The sequence below is a fragment of the Drosophila novamexicana genome, unplaced genomic scaffold (assembly GCF_003285875.2).
Source record: "Drosophila novamexicana strain 15010-1031.04,08,12 unplaced genomic scaffold, DnovRS2.1 tig00001302-arrow-arrow-pilon, whole genome shotgun sequence".
In the NCBI taxonomy this organism is placed as follows: Eukaryota; Metazoa; Arthropoda; class Insecta; order Diptera; family Drosophilidae; genus Drosophila; species Drosophila novamexicana.
In genome coordinates this window covers 622585-645885 of record NW_020824849.1, presented here as the reverse complement: position 1 = coordinate 645885, position 23301 = coordinate 622585, and the positions used below count along the sequence as shown (strand labels likewise).

At 40.1% G+C, this 23301-nt stretch overlaps 1 protein-coding gene across 1 annotated transcript in view; it reads right to left on the bottom strand.

Moving 5' to 3' along the window:
* Nucleotides 1-22039, bottom strand: part of LOC115767077 — a 103577-nt gene extending 81538 nt beyond the window's left edge. The window contains exon 1 of the mRNA XM_030711220.1: nucleotides 21887-22039. The gene's annotated coding sequence lies outside the window, so the exon portion shown is untranslated. The remainder of the gene's footprint in view (nucleotides 1-21886) is intronic.
* Nucleotides 22040-23301: the final 1262 nt, after the last annotated feature.

Sequence of the window (23301 nt, the reverse complement as noted above, 5' to 3'; positions counted from 1 at the left end):
TTTTTACACATACACAACACACGCGCGCACGCAGCAGATGCCGACTTTTGATTTTACTTTTGCCAATGCGGCGTATGCGCAATGTTTGCGAGCGGAGCGTGCGCACAGAAAGCAAACAGCGCCGAAAAACACACAAGCAGATAAACAAACAAACAAACAAACAAACAAGTGAACAAACAACACACACAGACACACAAAACTGAGTATAAGCTGGCCCAGTCAGTCAGTCAGTCAGTCAGTCAGTCTGGCAACCACTGAGCCATGGGCGTTTGCAAGTCTTTATATGTATGTATATATATATATATATATATGAAAAGTGAAAATTGCATTTGCTTTTAATGCAGCTGAAAATTAAGTCGAAAATGTGTGGCAAGGTTGACGGTCAGATTGTTGTGAACAGAAAACAGCAATGAGCTGAAAATTGGGCGGAGAAATTAGCTGTCAATCAGCCAAAAGAGAAGTGTCAGTATATATATACATATAATTCTCACCGGGCCAAAAGAAAAGCGAGGAATACTTATCAACATTTACTTTTCCCTTAGACGCAACATTTTTTACTGCGAAGGAACAAGGAAAATATCCAAAAGTGAACAGCATAAAAGCTTAGTCATTCGAAAGTTTAAAGAAAAACTCTTTTATCTAAATATATTTAAGCATGTTTGTAATCTTTTGCTAAAGAAGCGACTCATTTTACTAAACTTACTAAAGTAAATCGCAAATGTATTTATATATTTAAATAGTATATGTAAAAACACACATTTTCAGCCATGTTAGTGAAAAGACAGGTTCACAAAGCGAACCTAAAGGCAAGGAGTTGGTTCGAAGCGTGAACGGAACCACGAACAGTTCTTTTTGTTGTTGTTTGCAGCCCTGATTTAAGTTTGAAGAGAGAGTTTTTGTTTTATTTATTGTGCTTGTCTGTCTAAAACGAGTCAATTATCGCACCCACACACACGCACACACACTCGCTCAGACAACCCTTAACGTACACGCACACACACGCACACTTTGTAGATGTGGTTATCCTGATCTCATCAGTTAATCTCATTGCACTCACATATGCAAAACTCATTGGCATTTGTCGGCTGTCCAATGTGCCCACATCACGTGGCCAGACGGCAATGGCATCGATGCCCAGCATCATCAGCATCATCATCATCATCATCATCATTAATTAAACACTTAATTAAAACTGCAGCCGACTGGAGGGACCTACGAGAGTGGGGGGAGGGCTGGCAGCGGCGGCGGCGATGTTTGGATGCAATTCAGTGCGCCACATGTGAATGGATGGAAAAGAGCAGGAGGAAGAGCGGAAGTGGGGGATGAGGGCAATATAAATTGATTAGGCGGCATTTTGTGAGCGCTTTCAGCAGTCAACTGGCAAAAAGCAATAACAACAGTTAACGGCATTTAAAATGTAAGCCACTAAAAGCAAAAAAGCAACAACAAAAACAAAAACAACAATGAGAGCAACTAATAACGAGCAAATAATAGGTTTAATAAATAGATATGTATATAAACATATATAGAAATTAACGCAACTTTCATTTTTCGACATGAATTTCGGGCACAGAATTGAGCAAGAGATCGAAATGGTGTGAGTGAGAGAGAAGCGATAAACGATAAGTGGCGGGCGATAAGCGATAACTGTTTACATGCTATACACTCGGATTAGCAGCCAGTGAGAGTGTCAGAGTAAGAGACAGAGAGGGGGAGGGAGAGGGGGGAAAGAGGAACGTAATGCGATGACATTCTGTTAAAACTAGTTTTTCGTGCTCTACTCTTGTCACCCTGTCCCACACATATATGAGCGGTGGGTGAGTGAGCGAGACAGCACTCGAAGTGCATTAATAGCCAACATTTTGATAAGCTTTCGAGACGGTAAATAAAATATAAAAAAATTCATTGACAACACGAATTTTGTATTGAGGTGATTTCGATTGAATGGGACGCGAGATAAACGGTAAATGATAAGCGAGAACACTGTAAATATAAGTATAGGTATTTATAAATAGTTTGCTGATTAACGAGGAATAGTTCCTGTGATAATTGAGAGCGAGAGAGAGAAGCAAATAAGAGAGCATTAGTTATTAAAATCATATAATTATATATTATACTGATATATATTGATAAAAAGAGCTACAAGTAAATATATCAAATGTTCATGTACATTTTAATTAATCTGCATGACAGTTGAATGAAACGAAAGATCAAATGTAACAAATTCCCATTTGTTTATACTTATGTTTCCCAAAAGCTGATTTAAAAGATTTTAAGTTTCCTTAAATGAAATCATAGCTAAATGATAACGATAAAAGATAAATCGGTTATCAGTTATCGATAACAATACATTGCACTACCAGCTGATTGTCAAAAAGACGCCTTGCTCTCTAAGCTTAGCTTCTTGAAAAAGTGCAGATTTCATAAAAAACAACTCCTGCTAGGTTAAGGCAGACCAAACTCCATTTTCTTCATCTTAACCAAAGTATGTCAACTAATTGTTGCACACAATTGCAAGCGATTTGAACAGTTCATATACGAAATGAATGTGGGAACAGATCCATATGAATGCGCTGCCCGCTGTTCCCACAATACATATATAGTTCTGTTTACCGTTTTACATTTATGCAATTACATTGACAAGGGGCGATCCCGAGGGGGCAGCTGAACGACAAGAAAAACGATAACGAGAGCAGCGAAACCCGAAACCCGAAAAAAACACACACACACACAAAAATGAGAGCAAAACGCAATCAAAGGCTGTTTATCTTCTTGACTGCTGAGTCGCAGTCCTTTCTTTATATTTTTTTCCGTTTTGTTGTTTCTTGTTTCTTGTTTGTTGTTGTTTTTTTTTTTTTTTTTGGTTCATCGGGCAGCGAATGAGGGTCACACAATGGGCATAGACGGCCTTGGGGTGCGCTGCTGTGCCCCCTCCCCTTGGCCTGCCCGTTCGATTTTCAAGTATTATTCATTTACATTTTCAATAATAATAAAGAAAAAAGAGACCGGAAGAAGAAGACAATCATAGTAATATGTGTAATATAGTGTGTAATACATAAGTAGCTAAGCAATTTGTTATTGCCCCTGGTGACCGCCGAAACATTTATTATTGCCAAAATCGCCTATCAAGTATTCAATAGTGCAAATTTTCTTGCTGCCAGTGTTGGGCAGTGGGCAGTGAACAGCGGGGCGTGGTCCATGTCCGTGTTCATGTAAATGAAAAGGAATTGTTATAAATTGTCTTGAACCTTTTTTTTGCCGTTGTTCGCCTTTCTGACTGTCGTCTTGCCCTTTGATACGCTTGCAAAAGGTATTATTGGTTTGGTCACAAGTCTTGTAACATGCTAAGAGAGGACCCGGTAGAGGTATATGTGTATATATATGTATTATTTCCGATTAATTGTGAACTGAGTCGATCGGAACCCTTCACTTTCCTATATTATATGCTAGTTTCTATACCGATCATCGAAATTTTACCATTGCAAATATTGTTTTTCTCTTTTATTCCCAAATAGATCTTGTTTGAGGCAATTATAAATTCTGTTCTTGATCTGATCTGAATTCTTTGCCTAAGCTCTGCATAATATTAGTTTGCAACAGATACCTTTGAAAGGGCATTTACAATTCGTCAAAGTGTTTTTTTTTTTTTGTTTCGTTTTTCTTTTCTTTCCCATTGATAGATATTCCTTATTTGCCGTTTGGGGCTAAGCAAAATATCTTTGAGATATTGTATCTGTTGTCATGCAGCATGCGTAGGCGATTTAGTTGATGTGCCAATGGATGCTTTGGGGCAAGTGGGAGGGGCTGGTCGGGCTGTTGGAGAGGGTGGCTTCATCGGCCGCTGTCGCTTAAATCATGTAACCTGTTATTGAAGACAAATTTTGCGCTTCTCCTTATTTACAAGCTGTTCAATTGATGTCAATCTTTTTGCTATGCACCTCGCCCCCCCCCCCCTCACCCTCGTCGCACGTCTATTACCAAGCATTACAGCAATATACATAATTATAGGCAAATCAAAGGCCAACGCGCAGTTGCCCTTATCAAGAGTTGCAGATACAAATAACAGTAAACCAGACCTGGCAATTGAAAAGCTGACCACATGTGTGTGTCCAATGTGGGCCGAGTCCAGAATTGAGGGGGGAGGGGGGGTTGGGGGCACTTATTTAACCTGATTCTGAACCGGTTGACATTGCAACATTTGTCCAGCTGTGGGCGTGGCAGGCGCTAAACTGTTAGCCAGACAAATGACCAGTCAGACGCTTGGCCAAAACGTTCCACATTACCGAGCTCTGTCTGCAGCTCGGGCGACCAGTCAGTCAGTCGGTTAGCTGATGAGGGGGCGAGAATAAATTTCAAAGCGATTTATCAAAACCAAAATCCCGTATTCAACAACCAGAGGCAGCTAAAAGGCACAATTCTTAGCCGCAAAACGCAGCCGCAGCTGAATCAAATTGAAACCAGAAGCCAGAGGCGCTGCCTAGCACATGTAGTCAGAAGTGCACGACTGGTAGATACCCTGTAATGCGTATCCGTTAGGAGAGTTTTTACTGTATAACCAATTGAACGGTTCCTTCTGTGACGAACCAAGGCTCAAGAACCTGGCTCATGGATGTGGCAAGCCAGACTCTCGAACCGAACCGCAAGGCCAAACATTGGTTCGCAGTGTGAATGCTCAAAACCATGATACCCTTTTTCATTAATTTTTCAATGGGTATTGTGGTGTTTAAAAAGTGGAAAATGGGCCTCAGTTCTAGCTTTTAAGTCCGCACAGTTCAGCTTCTTCTCCGTCGCGTTGCGTCGTTGACAAACGTCCAATGCAAATTATTCATAAGCAAGGCAAACAAACATCTTGTACAAAATACAGCTACAGCCGGAGAAGGGGCTGGACAAAAAGAGCTGACATTGTCTCCTCCTCTCTCGCTCTCTCTGTCTATATATATATACATATATATATTTGTTGTTGTTGGCGGCATATACAAAACGTTAAATTAATGTTAAGAGCATGTTGGCCGCCCGCCGTCCGCTGTGCCCCGCCTCTTTGGCCCCTCTGCGTCGTTGTTTTATTCTTTAGCTGCCCAGTGGGCAACTCGCCGTACCCCCCACCCCTCCATCCACTCGTCGGACCACCACCACGACCCGGATCGCCACGGTTTGCCCCGGTTCGCTCTGTTTGCCTTTTGGCTGCAGTTGCGTTTAACGCTGCCGCCTGCCACCGCCGCCTGCCACAAACGCTGCCGCTGCCGCTGCTGATAAGCCGCTTAGCTGTTGTGCAGTAAAAATATTTCGGTTGTGTGCCTCGAGCAGTGGGCGACGGTCAAGCAGAGCGGAATGGCATAACGGGAGCTTTTGATCAGATTCGAGTTTAAAGTAAAGCACTTTTTATGAAAATTGCTTAAAAATTGTTATTTATCAAAGAAAATCTGCTGCCAGAAGTCGGGGTGTGCCTGTGGTGTTATAGACCGTTAGGTCGATATCTAGAGTTATCGTTAACGAAGATTTCAAATAAAGTCGCTGTTTTCGTGCACTATAAAGTCTCTCTCTAGACATTGTAGTCTTAAAGATCAACGTGTTTTTACCAGATCGATCCAGCTGCTGATTCTGATCAAGAATATAAATACTTTACGGTGTCAAATATACATTACAAACTATCGATAACAATATATATCGTTTTCTTATATATGACTTATCGTTGTCAGTAGAAAATCTTAAAACAATTTGGTTGTAAGTTAAAACACAAAAGTCGATATTTGCTATGCAATTTATCGTTTCACAAACTAACTATATACTATATCGATAGCTTATCGCTTTGTCATCGATAGTAGGCAGCTCTAAAATACTTCACAATGGAAAGAGGGACGTGCACACACTAGGTATAGTTAAATGTAGAAAATCGATGACATATATCGATCAGCTTGTATCAATTATCGATTGATTTCAAAAAGATTTCAGCCAAGATGTTATGCTGCACAACTTATAGTTGCACATAAGGGCCATCAATTGGCGCTTTTATCGATTTGCATTGTTTTCCCACACATCGATAATTGTTTTCGATTAGTTTCCTGAACCGGCAAGGTTACCGCCCCTGCCTTTTGCAAATTACGTAGTAGCTGCCGTCTTTCGATTGTCTATGTGGCGAGCCCTGCCATTTATGCGGCTCACCTCTGCCGCTGCCACTGCCGCTGCCGCTGTCCCTGTACATGCCCCTGCAGCGTGTTGTGTAAATAAAAAGCTTGTCACTTTGACATTTCGCCGGCAGGAGCGCTAACTTGCAACGCGGCCACAAACGTGCGGCAGAGTCAAGCCATAGAGGAGTGCCCCAATGAGTTGCACGGAGCTGGCAACGCTTCGTCTTCGCCGTCTGGGTTATGGCTTATTGTTGTTGGCCAAATGCTGCCTGCTCTGGCCAATGAGTTGTGCGAGGATTGTGCAGCATGAGGCATGTTGTTGCGGAGGGGTGGCAAGTTATTTAAGCTTTGGTTGCACGTTGCGGTTGGTTTATTTACAATTTTACATTGCAAAAATCGAATTGGCAATTGCAGTTGCCTTCTCTTCTTCTTTTCTTTGTTGTTGCACGCAAATTAAACGTTTTGGGTCGTGCCTACAACAGCAACAACAATGGTAACACAACAGTTAACAGCAACAACAGCAACAACAACAACAACAGCAACAACAACAACTCTGCATTGTTTGCTCCTCCAATTATTTTGCATTATTTGCAATGAAAAAGTAAAAGTTTCTTTTATGACTGCGAAAAGATTGTCGAAGAAAATGAACTAGATGAAGATGAATATACTGATGATAATGACAATGATAATGACGTTGATGATGATGATGAAGCAGAAGCTGACACACTTGATTATCATGATGATTACGTTAATACAGCAGACGCTTGTGCAATGCCCAACTATACATGTATCCATCGTAATCAGATACATATGTACCTTTGCATAGTTGTACCTGTGGGTGGCCTAAAGAAACACAAAAACCAAATAAAAGAGCACGAATGAATGACCGTGCGTTTGCCTTTTGTTTTTAATTGGTGCTACAGATAGGTTTTCTATTGGTATCAGCCGCATTTTTGGTGTATTGCTTGGGTCAAAGCACACACGATATTTTGGCCATTCAGGCCTTGGGTCGTGCGTTAATTAAACCCCTCAAAATATAACATAACAAAACAACATTATAACCTCATGCCAATTGGTTGGCTTACCCATCGTTTGGACCACATTCAGTGTTCGGTAATTGGGCAGTTGCCACAAGAGACGTCTATGAAATATTTCAGTTTGAGGTCAATGCCTAAAAGATAGATATGTATCTTTCCGTTAGCAGATGGCCACAAGCTGATGGCCTAAGTGATTACCTGTGCTCCTCTCGAGTGATCGCACTCTGCCCCATGCTGCAGATCGTCTAGTGATAGCCAGCTCGATTTACAGCGATCACTGATACCCGTTTACTGATCAATAACACCAGCTCCGCTGAACTGGACATCGAAATTATGCGATCCTAACCGATCTTCACATACTTATTTACAGATCGAATAGGCTGGGGTCAGCAAATATTGTGACAGCTTTGAACTCTTCTCGATCTGCAATTTGTGATCTTTACTGATCAATCTAAAGTTTCCACGGCGCCTGGGGCCGAGAAATATCCTATTATGCTTCAGTAGACTCTTAATGTTAAAACTATTCTTTTTAAACTAATATAACTATGTTGTGATAGAGATATACATATAAAATGTTTATAGCTTCGTGGAGGAACGATCCTCTACACTTTGGCAACAGCCTGCGAAAGGATAAAATGTTCGCTAACCTTATGTCTTAGTGCGAAGCAGTAGACTATTTCAATAACATGAACAGTTTCCAGATCCTTGTAATAAGATTTCCAAGCCAGCTAAGGATTCTCAACAAGAATTCTCATGATACACGCTTTACGTGATTGTAATACTTTTAAAAAGTTCTGAGCTGTGAGTCCCCAAATGGTAGCTCCATAAGAGATCGAAGATAAGAGGATATGAGGAACGCAGCAGAATTTTCAAATGTTTCTCAAACAAGAGGGTCCGATCTAGAATTTATCGCTGGTATCATAACTTATTCCTCTTTTCTTTACAAAAATGTCTGGGGTCAATTTTCCTGAAAAAGTTCAGTTCTCCCTCTGATCTACATAGAATGAACAAAAGTATCTTGAAGTACATTTGAAACGCTGGTAGAATTATGTGATTTTCACAGATCTTTCTGCTTTTGCACACGAAAAGAAGTATCGTATGCCTTTTATGCAATTCGCCATTAGCTAACTCTTTTTGAAAGTTCGGGTGTATTTCAAACTAATGACACGATCGCACGATCGCAGTTCAGATGCAAGAATCTCGATTTTCCAGCACTTCACATGCACGTCCGTAAACGTTGTCACTTGAGTTTCGCTTGTAGGAAATATTATAAGGCCCACTGCATTTGACAGCTTTAAATCGATGATGGCTATGAAATTGTCATTGGCACAAACGATGTGAAAGAGGCGCACGGGGGAGTCAATAAAGGCTGAAACTCTATACAGACGAGAGAGAGCGAGAGAGAGAGAGAGAGGGAGAGCTAGCTAGTGGGTGGAGAAGACAACGTAAAGCAACTTTATGCATTGCATGGGTGCAGTGCTGCTGGCGGAGCGAGGGTCGCGGAGGGGAGGGGCCATGGATTGCATGGAATCGCAGTTTCAGAGAAGAAACAAACGAAGCAGTGCGCAAAGAAACAAGCAAAAAAAAAAGCGTCAACCGTTTTGCTTCATTGCACAAAAGGCCGCCCAGACCGAGTCGCAGCCGTTTCTGGTGACACACGTCCCACAACCCACACTTAACCCCCCCTCTCACTCTCTCTCACGGTCTCTGTCCCCTCCGCCCTTCGCGCTCTCCATGCACTGCGCAGCATAAACAAAAGCCAGCACGACGCTGACGACGCCGACGTTGACGTTGTCAATATAATCTGTTTCTTTCTTCTGTTGCCGCTGCCGGCGCTGCTGCTGCCTTTTTTCGCATGCAAGCTGCGCTGGCGGAGCGGCCGCGCCTCTTTGCGCTGCATTTTTCAGGCGTTGACAAATTTTGAGCCCAAAACAAAACACTAAATAAGCGACGGGGCGAAAGTATGCGCTATAATCGAAAAATGTCGGCAGCGATGAATGGCTGCAGCAGCAGCAGCAGAGGTGGGGGGGCTGGCGGGCTGGGGGGTATGCATTGGGGCCTGCCAACGTTCGGTTAACGCTGGAAGCTGTTGTCTGCGCGCCCCCACAAAGTGTGGCATGAAATTGAAAGCAACCACGGAGCGCGGCGCAAAATGGCAGAAATAAGAAGGAAAAATACAAAGAATGCAAAAAAAAAGGTAAGAAAAAAAATTGAAATATTTTGAATATTTTCACGTGCATTTGCATAAACTGGGCGGGCTGCTGGCAGGGCGCTGGGCGGGTGGGGGCCGGGCAACGTGTCGCATTGACAGGCATGAAGCTGCTGCACTTGAAGCGCCTGATGCAGCATCAGCAGCAGCAGCAGCAGCAACAGCGGCAGCGACGGCGACGGCAGCGACAAAAGCGCCTCGCAAAAAGCTTTTTGGCAATTTGCCTTCAATTCGTTGTGTGTGTGTTTTTTTTTTTTTATATATTTTTGTTGTTGCTGCCAAGGGACCTGGCCAAAACGGGGATGAGTGCTTTGTCCAGATGAAGCGGCTTTAAGCGTTTAGCCAGCAGGCACAAAAGCCATTTAAAGGTTTGACTTTTGGCCACAAAAAAAAAAAAAAGAAAAAACTATCAATACCAAAGAGCATCAGAAACTATATCTACATATATATGTATATATATATACTGTGATAATAGTTTGTACTGATTGACTGATTGATTGATTGATTAGCTGACTAACTAAGTGATGCTCAAAGCAGCCCCCACCTGTGCCCAAAGGTTGGCCAATGCTTGTTTGAAACACATTAACAACAACGCAGCCATCGGAGTGTGACGTCATGGGCCTACGTGCTTAAGGCGTCTAAGCGTTGAGCTAGCAAGCGAGAGGTCGCTGGTGCAGATGCAGTCGAATTTTTCAATTTTTGCTCGAGCACTTGTTTCTTTTAAATTTAAATACATTTACTTAAATTTGTATTTAATCAACTCACTTTTAGAGGGAAGTTCGAAGCTTATGAAGTAAGGCTCTAGTTTGGTAAAAGTTCATTTTTCTGCTTATTTCTAGTTTCGAGCAGCTTGTTTTAAGTCTGCTTAAGCTTAGTTTCGTCGAGCCAGAGCAGGCCAGAGAAGCAAATGTTACAATCTGACCAACTTTGTGGAATGCCCTTGGCCAAGACTCGTAATCCTTAGTTCTAGGCAACTTTTCTCACATTTATGCCAGCCAGGGAATGGCATTAAGTCATTTCTGGCGCTCACAATTTGCATCCACATCCATCTAGCTGGCATGCCCCCCCCCCCCCTTCTCTCACTCTTTCTATCTATCGCTCTCTACCTCTGTCTAACAAACTAGCAAAATATGCAGCCTCTCATCGCATTTTCCACGCTCCTCTTAGTGCTGACATGCAACCGCAAAACCTATGCAACACACACAGATACGTTGACTGAGGAGTCAGCTAACAGGAACAAAACAGGAAAAGATATAGCCACATCGCAGAGCCAACTAAGTCAAAGTCCTCCAACAACAACAGCAACTGCAACAGCAACTCATCTGGTACCTGTTCTACATATATACATAGATACATAGATACATATACATGTGTGTTTGTGTGACTAACTAGGCTGTGCCCCGGCTTGCCAGAGGCAGTCAGTCGGCCACTCATGCGCAGGCAGAACGAACCGCAGACAAGACGGGAAATGGGCATGAAAATGGGAATGGAAATGGAAATGGGTTTGGTAGTGGGAATGCGAACGCGAACGCGACTGAGACCGGCTCTGAGTGTGGCAAAGTTGTTCTCCTAGTCATCTCTACAACATGTGGTTGTCTCTCGAAATAAAAAACTGGCAGATAATTGCGCACGGGAGAGGGGCAGAGAGAGAGCGAGAGAGAGAGAGAGAGAGGGCGGCATGATGCTCTCGTGGTTTTCTATACTCTGCCAACAAAGTGCTTAACGGAATACATCTGCTTTTATATATAGCAAATATATAAATAATAAAGCTATAAGTAAAAAAATAAATAAATAATAAATAAAGAAACAACACAGAAACATTTAAAAATAAATAAATATTGTTAATAAAATTATAACTAATAAAAAAATAAATATACTTATTAAAAAAAAAAATTTGAAACATAATTAAATAAATGCAAAATGCGTAAAGAAATTGCATAAAATACAATAACAAATAAATTAAATAAATAAAAAATAAATAAATAATTTATAATATAAAAAATGAATACAAAAATAAATAACTTATTAATTAATAGACAAATGCTGAATTCGTAGACAAGTTAAACAAATACTTTTTACAATCAGCAAAGGTTCAAAAAAAAAAAATAGAATGAACTTCTATTGTTGGCACGCCGACGACTAAATACCCTTGTGAAGCTCTTTATTTTGAAAAGCACGCATTTTTCCATACAAAATCCCATTTTTGGACCGATTCATGAGACCTTCGTGATATAGGAGTGAGATGTTGAGCGAAGGGAGCATGCTAGAGCCCGTCAAAGAATCATTTCGGTCAATATATATTGATCGGAAAATAAAAAAGATATTACATTCAAGAAACCAATTTTCAACTGTTGATAAACTTGGGCTCATAGCGAAAGCAACAAATGTCGGATACTGCTAAAAATGTCCTGAAAGCATCCCATGAGAAGATTACCCCAGTAAGTTACGTGTATATCACTCGATATAGACATATATATACATATATAGCCGTGAGACGCGTTTCCAGCTGATTTCAGCTGTGAAACAGAGTATTGCGCAGTCGACTTTTTTTTTTTTAGCAACTTATCTCAGCATTTCTTTGGTGAAATCTTGTATACATAATTTGTTGCTGTTTTCGGATTTTCCTATTTCTTGCAGCCGACCCTGAAATCTGGAAATTGATTATAGATTGAAAACTGAATTCTAGCTGAAAATAACAATGCGCCTGGCACTTGAATTAAATATAATGCGAAGAGTTTTGCGGCTGTAGCTCTTTGTGGCACAGGCTGAGCGAGTGTGCGTGTGTGTGTGTGTGTGTGTGCTACATGCAACATGGCCCGGGAGCTGTACAACGGCAGCAGCAACAGCAACAAGAGGGCAGAATTAATTCAAGAGTGCTCCTCATTAACATCACACACAATCTGACAAAGATAATGACGATGTTCATGATGATGAGGATGAGGCATGCCTCGAGCGGCACATAACTCGTTCAACTTCACATGACGATAATGATGTTGCTTCTGTCGCTGTTGCTGTGGCTGTTGCGTTTGTCTTTGGGCCAAAACATGCGGCGCCTTTGTTGCTGTTGCTGTTGCTATTGTTGCATGTTGCATGTTGTATGTTTGCTGCTCGGCTGCCACGACCAAACGTCCCGCCGTTCGCGTCGCCACAAGTTTCGGCTTTATTTTTTCTTTCTTTCCTTCTTTCGGCTACGGCAGGAATTTGTTTAAGCCATGCTGCAACATGGGCAACATCGGCAGCCGCTACAACCAAAAAATAAAAAAAACCGGTTGTCTTTGCATATTTCTCTTTTTTGTAGCTTCTTCTCCTTCTTGAACTGCTTTGGCTCCATTTGGGTCGCGGGCCCCTTCAATCATCCATATTCACTTTTCCCAGGCGCCAAAGTTGTCAATAAATTCGACAGCGTCTGCAAATAATTCATCCTGCCCCTGCTAGCTATTCGTTTTTGTTACACAAAATAAATATCAAAAATTATGATATTTGACAGAGTTAAGCGTAATCTTTTTAAAGTTTCCAACTAAATAACTTTAGTTTAACCCAATAGACAACCACAAAAAGGACGAAAATTAATAAATAAATTATTCGTCTCACTATTTAGATTCAAATGTATGTTTAAATAATTTGTTTTTTAAATCGAATTTATGCTTAACCTCGCTGCAAGGCTTTGTGCTTCTGAGAGTTAGTTCTGCCAGATCTCTGCATATGGCCAATGCTGGCCCGATCTAGCTGAACGAACCTGTCTTGAAAGGCAGCTGGCATTAGAGAAGCGGCGATTTTGCTTACTTCTTCCGCCAAAGCATTTAATTGGAGGCGCAGATATTTAAAGATCATTTTTTCGAGAGAGTTTCTTTGACAGTTCTCGGAATGCATTAACAATAAATTCAACTGTGGAGCTGCACACGACTAGCCCCAAAAAGCAGCAGAAACACACAAGCGCACACACACACACACCTTAATGTCTGACTATGTGTGCACTCCAAATGCCAACTACAAAGCAAGTAGAACAAACGCCAAAGCGCAGCAACAAAAGTTAAATGCAAGAACAAACAAAGCGCAAAAAACAATCCCATCAACAACAGCAAAAACAACAACAACAACAACAACAACAACAAACAATAGCAACAATAACAACAATAACAATTTCTGAGGCAGCGGCAATGTGCACACATGTGCCACCAAATTGTTCACACCTCGACCCACAGCCAGCTCCAACAGTTTGCCCCCCCCCCCCCCCCCTCACCCGCTCCACCTACCACCCTGCCACACACACACTTTGGCTGCTGCGTCCACTCGAGACGCACACGTGCAGACGTCGTCCCCACCGCCGCCGCATTATTATTATTATTTTAATTACACAAAAAAGTAGAAAATAAAAAACAAGTCGAACCTGGACAGTCGCATGCAACCGACTGCACAATACTCTGTTCGAAATTCCAATTTGATATTATTTTTAACAGAAGAATCGAAGCAATTCCCCTCAAAATTGATTTGTCTAAAAGAAGCTTCCGGAGCTTCCGGAGAGTACCAAAGCATAAAGAACTTCTCAGATGCTCACCTTGGTTCGAGATCAAAGATATTGTATTGCAGCCAAAGATATTGCAGACCGAAAAAAATATAGCTAAAATTGTACATTATATTAGCCCAGGCTTATTTTACCAAGACCTGGGTTCTGCGATTGTGAAAAATTTGTTTACCAGGCAGTTGGTTCGAACCCCGCACCGAACTACCTAAAAAACATTGTTTCTGGTTTATAAATTTGAAGAGATGTGTCCTCCACGAGTCAACTCCATGTTTTCATCTTTTTAAGGTTTCGAATGAAAAACAAAAAATGACTTCAAATCTTTTCAGTTGCCAATGTTAATGGTTCAGATACTTTATTTCAGTATTTTGCCTCTCTCTCTCTCTCTCTCTCTGCCGCTCAAGCTCTCTATCTCTCTGTGTCTTCAATGCACACAAAGTTCACTTGCCGGCAGGCTTCAGTTTTCAGTCACATTCATATCATGTCAATGATATTCGTACACTCGACACCCTTTAAAAAAGGCTATCTTAGGGTATACTGGTTTATGCAAAGATATGCTACAGACACGAAAAGGCATTCTCAAGCACCTAAAGTACTTATAATCGATTCGATCTGGCCATGTTTTTCTGTTTGTCTGCCTTTTTCTATGAGATCGAGCCTGTCTATTCTCCTCTCGGAACAAATTTCAATGAGTAAAGGGTATAAATGAGATACTTAAACTGCGACACATAACAAATGGCCTTTAAACTGTGATTTTGTAATTAAAATAAGATTTAAATCTGTGGAATTTGCTCGCCGTACGCCAGTCTCAGACGTAACATCTATATGCACGAATCTATAGCTGAAGTTTGGGGTCTTTGGCTATGATTATGACAACAACAAAAGACAGAAACTAATAAACTTCTTTATGCATTTCGCACTGGGTATAACGAGTCGCAGTTGCAGCACTCAACTGGCAGCTCGGACTTGTGCGACAAGGGCGCGGCACACACACACACGCACCCGCACTCCACTGTTGCTCGCACTTTTCACGTGAGACGACTCCTTCATGTCGCACACATGTTGCCTAACTGTACGAAAAAATCAAGAGGGTTTGCCTGTGCATAAGCGGGGTCGGTTGCGGGGGCAACGACAACAAAAACTTAAAATCGCATCGAAAGAGTTGGCGACAGCTGCGACGAAAAGTTTGCAACTTTTGCCGGGAGGCAGCATTTGCAAAGGGCGCGCTCGAAACTTGATTGCACATCCGTATACTCGATAATTAATCGATAGGCGCCTCTGCATATTCGATAATTGATCGATAGGCGTTAATTTGCACAAAATGCTGCATTGCTTGTCGAATGTTTTCTACCAAAGGTTTTGTATAAGTAAATCCTATAAATTTGTGTTGTAATAAGGCCGTTTTAGAGCAATCGATAACAACTTTCTGATATCGATAAACATAAACGATAATGAATGCGATGTTATCGATATATAATCGAAGATTTAAGCAGAGATAATTGACATTTGTTGCATATCTGATCGATCAGCGATCAACTATAATCAATTTTCGTGGGATAACTTATCAATTGGTGTTGATAGATATATATCGAAATCGTCTCGATATTTGGCTATGTTCATGCAACAACAATCGCCCGCCACGCAGCCAAAAGACACCGAGTTGCAATTCTATATATAAAATGCGCCTCGCAGCTTCGCATTCCACTTCCACATCTCAGATCGTGCCACACGAAACGCCATGCATTCATTGAAACGTTGTTTCCCCCACTTTTTCTTCTTGTTTTGTGATTTTTTTTTTTTTTTGCGGCAAATGCGTTTCGTGAGCTTCTCGAGAGCAGCGCACAAAAACCCAGACCCCAAAGAAGCCACCAGCTAAATATAAAATAATTCCGAGCCAAACCGAACCGAAGCAAAAAGAAAAAAAATAAAAAATAAAAGCCATGCAATGCCAGACAATTGAAAAAGCGCTAAGAAAATGAAACAGCCAAAATGATAATAGGCACATTTTACAATAAATCAGCTAAAGAAAATGTTTTATTGTTTTTCTTCTTATTTCTACGCTCGTAATTTGGGTTTTGCGGTTGCCAAGTTTTTTTTCGTTTTTTTATTTTTTGTGTTTCTTTCTGTTGCATTGGGTCTGGGAATTAGAACTGCGCGCATGAAGCTCACACGAAGCGTTGGGCAAAGCTGATCCTAAACAGATCTAAAGGGTTTTTTGGGAGGATATCTTATGTAGGTCCCTTTGAGCGTGGCTTAATGCCAGCTTGAATGATTGAAGTACACATATTGTACTCAAAAATGGCAAACATTTCCATTAAAGAACCTAACTTAGATACAAATAAGATAAAAAATCGCTTTCAAAAAAAAAACTTTGTCCGAACGCGATGATTGTTTATCATTGTAGAGCCCAAGCATTAGGAACTGGCAAGCGAAAGGTCGCCGGTTCAAACCTTTTGAACAATACAAATTTACAGAAAACAATCGAAAGAAGTCGAAAATTGAGGGCCAGTTGCGCAAAATAATGAAAAATTCTCGTGTTTATTCCTATATCCTATTCAAATTTAGAGGTACATCCTATATCCTACATATATATACATATATATTTCCTGATCGGCAGCAACAGCCGAGTTTACATAGGAATTTCCGTCTGTCCGTTCTGTCTGTCTGTCTGCCCATCTATTCATCTGTCTGTCTGTCTCAGTCTCAAAGCTTTCGTCTCGAAACTTTGCATAGGTACGTCATTAGTAAATATAAAACAATAAAGTTTATATATATAACTGAATAGCTAACTGACTTAAGTAATATGTAAAGTCCGAAGCTTCAACGCTCGACAGGCCAATCAACCGCTCAGAAGTCTGTTGAGTATTCAATCGCGTAGTATCGATACTTTCTTTACAATGGCAACATCGATATAACTCGATCGATAATACTTGAGCATTAATTACGATCTTTAAGATATTAAAAATAATGTTCTACACAATAAAAGTTGCATTATTTTCAATGGGAGCAACTTTTTCGAAATACTATAAGCACATGCATCTATAAATCATCTTATCTATTATACAAACACAACTAAGCATATCAGAAAGGTCATGTGAGTTTCGTGTTATCAGCGAATATAATATATAACAAATAATTATACGCCAGCTGTCCAATTGATTTCAATTGCCGCATCAAGCGACAGGAAGGGAAGTGGAGAGGGGCAAAACAATATCCAAATCGAAAGCAAACATTCAATAAATCATGAATAAGTTCAGTTTTGGGTACGTAATTGTCTGGCACATTGTTTCCGGGTTCCGAAATGGAGCAACTCGAATTGCAGACAAAAAAAAAAAAAATATATATATATATAACATTTGCGAAATCGAAGACATAATCTATATTTGATCTACGAATATAGGATACAATTACAATTCGTTTGCTCGAAATGCCGAAAATCGAATATGAATCATGAACGAGAGCAGCGCACGTGAAGATTAGTTAACGAGGGGAATGTATCGAATGACTACTCATTCGACTCATTCGACTCGTACGACTCATCAGCGGAAACGGCTATAAAACGGCTACTCAATGGCTCGGCTAGCCATAAAGACATTAATCAACCTTTAAAAAGACATCAGCGTCATTTGCCAGTTTTTAATTTTTATTAGTTTACATGGCGCGAGGGCGTGGACGAGACGACGCTGACGATGTTCATGTTAAAGTTAATGTTAAAGATAAATTTGATGCTGATTTTGCGACTGGGTTTGGCTTTCAGTCTTGTCGTCTTCTCCTTTTGGTCATATACGTTGCTCACTTTCTTTTTGCAAATCAAATTAAGGGTGTTGAAAGTGAAACAATAGATCAGCGAATCGCATAAGGCAACGGCTGCTATATAAAAAACCCACGAATTATACGAAATAATTTTATTGGTTATCATCATGATATGTTGCCAATTTGCACGCTCTGCTTTACTTTTACTTTTATCTCGTATATTATTAACAAATAACGCGCAGAATGTGACAACTTTTCAGAGAACCAACCGCATTTCAACTCAAGTCCCGATAAGCCACAATCTAACAATCGAATGGGGTTCAGACATAATGGAATGAATACAAATGCAATTATTTAGTACACCGTTCGATTAGATAAATACAGTCAACACGGGTAATGGCTTGTAGACTTATAATCGGAATCGATAGTATACGACACAATAAACTGATTACGATATGTAACAATATTTATAATATCGATAGATAGCAAAGCAAACATTCGACGCAATTAACTGATTACTCGGACTTTATTCTTAGCTGTTTATCAACAATGCATTAATTAAATCCTATTAATTTTCCTTAAATTACAAGTATTCGATACATTCGAATCGTATACGCATCCTCGATTAATCGATAATAGCTATAAAATAAATAAATAGCAATATTTTTATTGAGACAAAAAGGAAGCCAAGAAATGCATTTCCCTTTTCCTGTGCCAAATGGAAAAACACATTTTCACGCCAAAGAGTGTTGGTTAAAAGTTCTTATCACAAAATTTGATAACGTGACCCGGAAAAAACAAACAAATGAAGAGGACAAAACAGAAACTAGAAAGTATAAAAAAAAAAATTGGCAGCAATTATTTGTACTTTGATTATGGAATTGTCCGTTTGACGCCGGCGCTGACCTGGTTCTACCTTCAATAACAGACACGGGACATAGAGAAATAGATAGAGAGAGGGACGAAGGGGGAAGAGAGCTAGAGAGAGAGCGGGAGAGAGAATAACGTAAACTCATATAGTTTACATACAGTAAAAGCTCTCTTGGGTGGACATCTGATGGAACAGAGGGAGCACATCTCCGACGCCATAAAGTACCTCTATTCTGGGTTATCATCGATAGCCGAGTCGATCTAGCCAGAAAGAGATGGGGAGAAAGGAAAGAGGGAGAGGAGAGGGAGAGGAGAGGGAGACTTCAAATCACTTGCCCCATTTTCAAGCAATCGATAATAATCGATATCACAACCGATAAAAGTAAGTATCGAAATTCTGTTTTTTTTTCTTTCACTTTTTCTAAGATTTTAAGGATTTTTCCATCTCTTGTTGATTGTTCTTAATTGTCATTTTCCGCAAGTGTTGGGTCTACGCTCTTTAAGTCATTCGGGAATGTTATTTTCTCTCCAAAAATTCTCTTATTTTTATACAAAAATTCTCCTGACGTGCTGCAAGAACGTTTCTCACTGAACAAAATGATCCAAACACTGGATATATATATACATATCTGTGTATATATTGGAACTTATTGACATTCGTATTAGCAGAGTTCGAAATTTGCTTTCTACTACTTTTGATGTGACTGGTGCATTCTCTTCTTCTTCTTTAAACGCTGCTGCTGCTCTCTTTATATCTGCATTAATCCAATTTATCGCTAACTGCCATTCGCCTCGCCTCCCTCCTCCTGCGCCGGGTGCTAATTCAATTAGCGGCTCTTTGGGACTGCGACGGTGGCAAAAATGTCGTGTGCTTACATATACATATTATTGAAACTATATTGACCAGCTGATTGATTGATTGACTGATTGATTGGCGATCATATTGACAGTAGCTACTTTTGCTGACATAAACAAATGTTTCGAAAATTGGTGAAAAGTGTAATTTGACTGGAAATGTGTGAGAAACTGGACATGGACCAAAGTCGGAATATACCAGCTGATATGAATGCATATGCAGCAGCAAGCAGTGCCCGGCGTTGCGCGGGTTTTCATTCATTCGCGAAGGTTATTCGAAAATTTGAAGCTTATCGAATGAAAACCAAAACACTTTCGTGCAGCTTTTCAGTCTGTTTTGAAACATACAAAAAAGATCTTTCAAAATTCCATCATAATAAGTTATGCAACTACCTTGCCCTAATACCCAGTCAATCAATCAATCAATCAGTGAAATCAATCAGGAACAGTTTTATACATACATATAGATGAATATATGCAAGGAGTGGATGTTTATGCAAATGATGAGCTTTTCGACTATCCAAAATTTGTCTCTACGAATTTAGCACAAAGCAACACTCCCAACTTAAGCGAAGAGGGGGAAAAAGCTAAATACATATGTACATATATACACACACATATATACATATATATATGCATATATGTATATGTATATGAATTGAAAGCGAAGCAAAAAGCACATAGACCCAAAGGCAGAAGTGTGTAAAGAGTGCAATGCCAACAGATTAATACATATGTATACTTATATATACACATACATACGTTCGTACATACTCACACACGACACATACATACATACACTCACAGATGGGTTGGTTTTTAGCTTTTTAGCTCATTATGCCGGCGGTTTTTATGGCGCCATCGCGCATCAGACACCTGACAATATGGCAATATGTCAATATGGCCATAAACATGCTGACCGATATTCGCATTGATTTACAATTATGAATGAATATGTGAACATATGAGAATTAAAGCCGAGCGTTGGGCCGAGCACACTTTAGGTTTTTCATTTATTTTTGGACTCCTTTCGATTTTCCCTATTGAGAAAAATAGGCGTGGCTTAGGTGCTTCCTCTTTTCCTTTCCAGCCTATTTCAATCAGCCTTGGGATCATATTTATACCCTGTCCCCATGGAAAGTGCGAGGAGTGAAAGGTAACAGGCAAAAGAAATCAGCTCCGACCCCCCAAGAGATATATATTCTTGATCAGCTTCAATAACCGAGTCGATCTAGCCATGTCCGTCTTCCTGTCTGTCCGTCCGTAGGTCTGTTCCTATGCAAAGCACTATGAGCATTACGAAAAGATTTGGTTTTCAAGGGTATCAAATCTTTGGCGTGCCGAAGATTGTTTTTGAGCCAGAACTTACAGAAGAAGTGGAAAGCAAATCGGAGATGAAAATGGTTTTTCTTTCATACGGGGAAATTTCTATCAACAACTAATTATACCTTATCTCATTTCAATCCAAATGTTAACGCGTTTAGAATTCTAGAAAAGATCCGAATTGCCGAGTTATTTTAAAACTTTTTTTTTGTAACTTCAATTTTCTTATAATTATTGTCCATTAAAAATGAACTTGCCTGATCTGGAATAGTTTTCCAGCATTCGCTTTATTCGAAAGAGAAATAAGGATGCGAATGGACTGGAAGGGCGAGTGCGAAAGAGTGGGAAGAGCGAAGGCGACGCGAGACGGGAAAGTCTATCAAGACCAAAATCTAAAACAAAACTTGTTTTATACTTTTCTTTAAAGCAATTACAAAATAATTGCATTTAAAAAATGAAATTCCTTTTCTTATTGCTATTTCACTTTTCCCGACGGCGTCTTCTAAAACAAATTAATCAAACCCAATCCCAATAAAATACAACAAAATGAACGTAGAACAAATCAAAAGATCGATTATAAGAAAAAAATGATATCAAATAAATTTCGAGTAAATTCTTGAGAAATAATACCCTACGGATTAATACCCTACAGAGTCTGTGTCGCGTGACTTTAAATATTATTGTCTGAAAAAAGGCAACGAATAGATATTTATATTAACATATAAACGAATAAATTGCCCCAAGAAACTCGGACTTTACATTTGAAACAAGCAAAACTGACTTGTTTTCAGCTTTTCAGATTTGAAATCTAAGCAAATCGCGTGTATAATATATACATATAATATTTGTCCGATCGCTGATCACGATAAGTATTTCACTTTTTTGTATACGCCAGGAATCGGGCAATTAAATTGCAAGAAAACTTTCATAGTTTGAGATTATTTGCTGCTCAATTTTCATTCAAGAGAATTAACATTATTTGCACGCTCTTTCATCGCCGTCTCCTTTGTTTGGTTCTGTTCTCTACATTCTCTCGTCTCGCTCTCGCTCTCTCTCTCCCTTTCACATACACTGTTCACTATTCACTTTTGGGCCTGCGACCGTTTTCCTGCTGCCCACACAAACAAAACAGAACAACAACAACAGCAAACATTTGCGCATGCTTGTGTGTGTGTGTTGTGTAGTCTGCACTCACCTTTTGCTTGGTCTTCGGCCGCCTCTGCCTCTGCCACGGCCTCTGCCTGTGCTGCTTCTAATTCTTGCACAGTGATCGGCGCGGCTGCTCCTGTTGCGCTTGCTCTGCCGCTTTTAACAGCAGCAGCAGCAACAACAACAAAACCACACAGCCAGCAGAGCAGCTGCTGCTGATGCTGAGAGGATAGACTTCAACGCTGGCGTCGCTGCTGTGCGTAGCAGCAGTAGCAAAAAAAAAAATAACTAAATTTGTTTTTGTTGTATCGGCTGCTGGGACTGTAGCGGCTGCTGTTATTATTATTGTTGCTGTTGTTGTTGTTGTATTGAATCCGGTTTTAAATTTCTTTCGACTTGGTATTTCTTCTTATTTGCTTGTACATCAAAAATTAGTTTTTGCTGCTTCTTTGGGTTTTCCTTTTACACGCTACGTGCTTACATACATGTGTGCGTATGTTTGTGTGTATGTGTGTGTAGCACTTCACGTGTAGCGAAAATAGCAACAAATGCACTTGAAATTATTTTTCTCTTTTATTTGCACTGCGCTTCTAGCGCCAAAAAGACCGCGCTAAGAACCAAAAAAAAAAAAAACAAAAAATTCCGTTGTTGGTATTTGTCCTGCTGGCCACGCGGACCGCAACTTATGCTATGCAATTTGTATTATTATGCTATTTTCATTAAGTAAAGGTCACAGGCAGCAATAAATAACAACAATGTTAACACCGTTAGCGCCTAGAACCAAATCACGCGCGCAAAACGAAGAACAAAATTTTTACGCAAACTACGAACCGTTTACAAAACTGTTAAATGCGACGGCGACGGACGTGAAACACACGCGTTCGATTTGAATGCCGGCAAAAGACTAACATCATTGTCTAACAGACAGCCGTAAGGTTGACGCAGCTCTGTTAAGCGAACAGGCTTGCTTAACAGCGCTGTTGTCGCAACATGTTGCTGTCGCTGTCTGCACAGTGGCGTGAACGATAAAGCAAATGAACCAAAACGTATTATTTATGCGAATTTATTCAGGGCACAACGCAAGTAGAAGCAGTTTTTTTTATGTGTGCGTTTAATCAATTAATTATTTTATTAATTGCATGCAATATGTTAAAATAATAATAATAATTGTGACTTTATTGTTTGCATCGTGTATATTAAACACGCTGTTGTGTAAAACAATTTCCTGCACTTTATCGAAAGATGAGATGCAGTACTCAGATAAGTAGACAATACCTTAGAATAATCAAATGAATTAATATTCATATGGCGGTACTTATTTCTCACATTAAATTACTTAAGCTATAAGTGTACATATATCAGCAATAAAACAGCGTCAAATTCCACGGTGCGGCGCACAAATTATTGAAACACGCATGCGCGCATGTCAATGGCTGTTGTCGAGCATGGAACATGTTTGAC